At 32.0% G+C, this 5,149-nt stretch overlaps 1 long non-coding RNA gene across 1 annotated transcript; it reads left to right on the forward strand.

Moving 5' to 3' along the window:
• The first annotated feature begins 85 nt into the window (after positions 1–85).
• Positions 86–826, forward strand: LOC126899416 (uncharacterized). The gene is made up of 3 exons (XR_007702580.1): positions 86–353; positions 424–642; positions 705–826. It is a non-coding gene; the product is annotated as an uncharacterized LOC126899416 (long non-coding RNA).
• Positions 827–5,149: the final 4,323 nt, after the last annotated feature.

The raw sequence follows: 5,149 nt of genomic DNA on the forward strand, positions 1-5,149 counted from the left end.
ATATATATATATAACACTTTAGGTTAACAACGATATAAATAAATATTTATTAAACAATTGAAATATTAAATAGATAATACAACCTGCTGGACACCTAGAGATGTTATAATCCAACAGGGAGCTGACGGCGACACACACACACACTATAATATACGGGGTCGCGAAGTTAAGTTAATTATCAGGCAAAAGTAGTGATCGCGAAGATGGTAAAATGTCAACTAGGTGAATGCAACGTATACACTATAGAGGTTAATAATTTGACCTAGTTATCGAACACCTAAATGACCTATGTATTAACATATGAAGGTGAAAGTGTGGTAAGGAGTAAAACCAGAATAAATAAAAGTCCATGCGTAAGTAACTTTTTAATTAATAGAAATATGTATATAAATATCATAAATAAGTATAATAATAAAATTACAGATAGTTAAGATACGTCTTAATCTCGTTGTGTAGTTGTCCTGTGGCACATAAGCGGACGGAAATGCCTCTACCTATAAGGATGGTGGTGATACACATTAATCCGAATGTCACTGGAATTTTATCCCTATTCATCCCTATGGGAGGGATTGTAACGAACCATATATTGTTTTGTGTAAGAAAATTTGCTAATTCCGAAATTGCATTTGAGTAATCTTGTAGGTATGGTTTACTATTGAAACGCGGCTTTGTTAGCATTGTTAATATAATATTTTGTCTAGTAGATTGAACGCACAAATGTTTGGATATCCTAGTGGACCTTGTTGGCTTACCGAATTGTTTACTAAATAATGTGGCTACTCCTCGGGACATTCTCCTGGGATTGTCGAAGTCGCTGCTGGCGCAGTGGGCGAGTGCCCCACTCGAGGATTAAAAGAATTGTTCGATGGAAACGTTGATGAGAATAAGTTTACCATTGTAAAATGTGTCCATAGCTATAGAATAATGACACAATGGTTTATGATTGTATATTGTAAATTTTATTTAGTGAAAATTTGAATTTATAATGTAGAAAATAGTGAGGAAATAAGCGGTTAAGATTTTAGCGGATGTATCGTTCGTCGCGCGTAGAATAAACTACTGGAGGCTCCGTGCGGGGGGAATGCGTGCATTTGCCCCTAATATATCTAGGTATAAAATATAAAAGTATATATCCGATAAAAATAGGATAATGAGGAACAATATCTGATTATTTTTAATTGCATTCTCAAATTCTATTGTTTTTCTGTGGCCTCGATAGTTTTGATGACGTCATCCAAATTTTCCGAATATTTCCCTAGTTCATGTAATCCAGAATCGATGGGGATTATGTTGGGTTTTATAATGGCCGGTGAATTATTGATTTTATCAAATTTCGGTAAAAATAAACTATTATTTGATAATGTTAATTGGGGCACGAAATTTGTTTGGAATGATTGTTTAATAAATGTGTGTGTTGCTAGGATGTTATTAGGTGTATGGACTAGACACCCCGCGTTTAGCGTCAAAATTCCGGTTTTTATTAATTCTTCCGTATATGAATTTTCCCCGCAAATTATGGTTATTTCGATGGACTCAGGTGCCATATATATCCACGCGTTATGTGAATGCAATTTATGAAAGCTTTCGAATTTTGAAGAATTGTGTTTAATATTACATTTTTCAGGAGTAATATGTGGTTTTAAATAAATAAGTGTTTCACAGTTAGTTAGGCGCTTCCGGTTTGATATTGGCGGAAATTCGCAAATTGTAAGAAATTTATTTGTATGACAATCGGCCAGGTTTTTTTCTGAAAATGGAATGAAACTGTCGTTATTAGCAGAGACGGCTATAAATTGATAAGTTGGCTGGATTAAGACGAATTGATGTTTAGCGATATACATGGGTAAAGGAATTGTTTGTAATAAACTATATTTTACTGTATCGCAGATGGGTATCGAAATTTTATAAATCAGTTTGTTATCCATAAACGCGATCGATAATTTCGTTAGATTGATTAAATCAAAAATGTTATTAATTTCCTTAATTTGTATTGGAAGTTGCTTGTTAGTGGGGAGGTTGCGTTCTATAAATTGTAAACGAGAGATTAAGGTGACGGGGTCTAGTACGTTTGGGTGAATTTGACCATGGCGTGCCATAGATATTGCCGAAATAAGGTCATTAGTTTCAAGATTGAATTCTGAAACAATAAGGTTTAAAATTGCGAAATGTTGTTGTAATGTTTGCTCGATTTCTAGCTCGGAAATTTGCGAAGTAATATTATTTTGTGCGTCGATTAAAGAGTTAATACTATGCCTTAAATTTAAGGTATTATTCTGCAATATACCACTGAAATTTTTTATAACGTTGAGACCTGATTGCATAATAATTGTTTGATGCTTCTGAAGTTTCAATGCTTGGGCTATTTGGTCGGAATTATTGTTTAGATGGTTGTTAATGTCATTAAGATCGTCCTCATTACCGAATACATATCTATTGAAATTCCCAATTATATTAATTAATGCCCGTCTAGATCTTTTATCTTTGAGTTGTAATAAGTTATTGTAGTGTCTATCCATTTCTAAANAAGTTATTGTAGTGCCTATCCATTTCTAAGATGTTATATTTATTCAGAGTATCATAATCTTGGCATATTAATGAAATACTTTTCGAATTGTTATGGTCGTTACAAATTTTATTTAGTTGATAATTGATTGAATGTATTTGTAAAAATTTCGATTCATAATTTATGATATCTACAAATATCAGTAATTTATAAGTGTCTCTTGAAAACTGAATTGTGTCTAGGGTTTCAAAATATATTCCTAAAGAATCGATGGGGATTACAGAAAAATTTTTACAGTCGCCACGGGGATACAAAATTGTTAGTAACACTAAAAAAAATCTCCTAAAAGCAATTTTAATAAATCTTTCGTACCTGAGTAAAGGTTAATCCAAATAAATGTTATTTATTAATCTAGTACTTTNAAAAAAATCTCCTAAAAGCCATTTTAATAAATCTTTCGTACCTGAGTAAAGGTTAATCCAAATAAATGTTATTTATTAATCTAGTACTTCGGTTGCACGGCACTCAAGGGTGAAGAATATATTTATGTAATTTGAATATAATTGAAGTTAATAATATTTCCAAAAATCGCACTATAATATAACAGTAATTGAAATCTCGGTAGGCGTTGGTGATCGTTGTCGCAGCAAGACTGTTGTAGGGATTAACAAAGATGTTAAATAACATGTCACAATGAATGCTTTTATATATGTTTATATGTTTTATCTTAGATGTACTGCAGTACGATAACACTCCGTGTATTTTTTTTATTCTCGCGCTGTTCGTCAATCCAGTGACACTTTTTATTTGTACTCTTTTTTTATGTTGTATAAAATCATTTTTCATTATTAAAAATTATTAATTATTATAAATTTTAATTGTAGTATTTTGTAATAAATATAAACACCAAAACACTACACTGTTTATACCGGGGAGTAGGCATAACGCCTTTAGTTCGAAAATTATCATATTGTTTACGTATGCTTTTTTTTGACATATTGTTCGAATGCGCGCTCCCTACCTGTTGGAAATCTTTTCAGAATGGCAGAAAATGATTATATGATAAAAAATAGATTATCCAAACCTCTAAACCATACCGGGCTTCCCTCGCATAGTTCCAATCCAATTATAATACATGTGACACAATTTGTGGGTATTCCTATGTTGCGCCAAAATCTCTAATTTTCTTCATATCTTCCTCTTGCTACCTGCCTTTCTAATAATTTAGTTATGGGCCCGACCTGAGATTTTGACGGAATTTTATATTCTAGCAACGAACGGTTTTAACTGGTCTACGTGAACAGGCGACTCGACCAAAATATTGTTTTTTGGCAGATTTATCAAAAAACTATATGGACCTATTTTCTTTAAAATAACATAAGGGCCTTCATACCTTTCTGAAATTTTATTACCCTTTACCGGAACTTTGACTAAGACTTTGTCTCCCGTTTTAAATGATTGAAAATTATTCGATGATAATAGTTTTTGTTTAGTTTGTTCGGATTGTTTCTCTAATAATTGGGGTAATGATTTCCTAATATGTTTGATTTTATTAATTTCATCGATAACGTTCCCATCGGAAGGGGAAATTAGTGCAATATCAAACATGCTTTTAGGATTATAGCCGTGAACTAAATAAAATGGCGTATAATTTGTAACCGAATGTATTGAAGTATTATAGGCGTATACAACGTATGGTAAATAATCTACCCACTTATTGTTATCCTGAACGTAATGTGATATCATGTCTATAACTGTTTGATTTTGCCTCTCCACCTGACCTTGTGAAGTAGGCTTATACGGAATTCCGAATTTTTTGTCTACCCCAAAAGCGTCCATTAGGTCTAAAACTGTCTTTGACGTAAAATGAGTTCCATTATCTGACCTAATTATCCTAGCTGGACCAAATCTTAAGAATAAGTCTAAAAGAAATTTGTTGGTACTACGCGCATTGGCATTTGTAAATGGTTGAGCTACGCAAAATTTTGATAAACGATCAGTAGCTACTAAAATATACTTATAAGATCTCGACTTTGGAAGGGGACCAACATAGTCAATAATTATTTCACTCATAATCTCACACTTGTCTAAATCGTATCTCCCTACTTTCGGTGGCTTACTTTGTTTATATGGTTTCCTCTTTTGACACCTTTCACAGGACAGAACATATGACTTTATATCTTTTCTCATTTTTGGCCAGTAATATTTACTCCTAATTTTGTTTAGTGTTTTTGAAAAACTGATATGCCCGCTTAATAAACTATCATGATTATCAATTATTACCTGTTTAATAAATTTTGAAGGTAAAGCAAGTGCGTATACAGGGATTTGTCTAATTTTCGTTTTGTAATACAATATATCATTATCCTTTATTTCATAATTGTTGGCCTTATTTAAATAAAACGAATTTGACGAGATAGGGTTTTTAATAGCTCCTATAATGTTATGCAAGTACGCATCATTTGCTTTTTCTACAGCGATATTAATAGGTTGAACAAGATTTATTTTAAAAATATCATTTTTAATATTCGAATTTAAAATATTAATTAGTTCACTTGAACTGGGATAACGCGATAGATGATCCGCGGCCCTATTAAAAATACCTTTTTTATATTTTACTTCAAAATCATAGCCCATTAATTTCGT

This window comes from Daktulosphaira vitifoliae, unplaced genomic scaffold (assembly GCF_025091365.1).
Source record: "Daktulosphaira vitifoliae isolate Bord-2020 unplaced genomic scaffold, ASM2509136v1 Scaffold_1, whole genome shotgun sequence".
NCBI classification, from domain to species: domain Eukaryota; kingdom Metazoa; phylum Arthropoda; class Insecta; order Hemiptera; family Phylloxeridae; genus Daktulosphaira; species Daktulosphaira vitifoliae.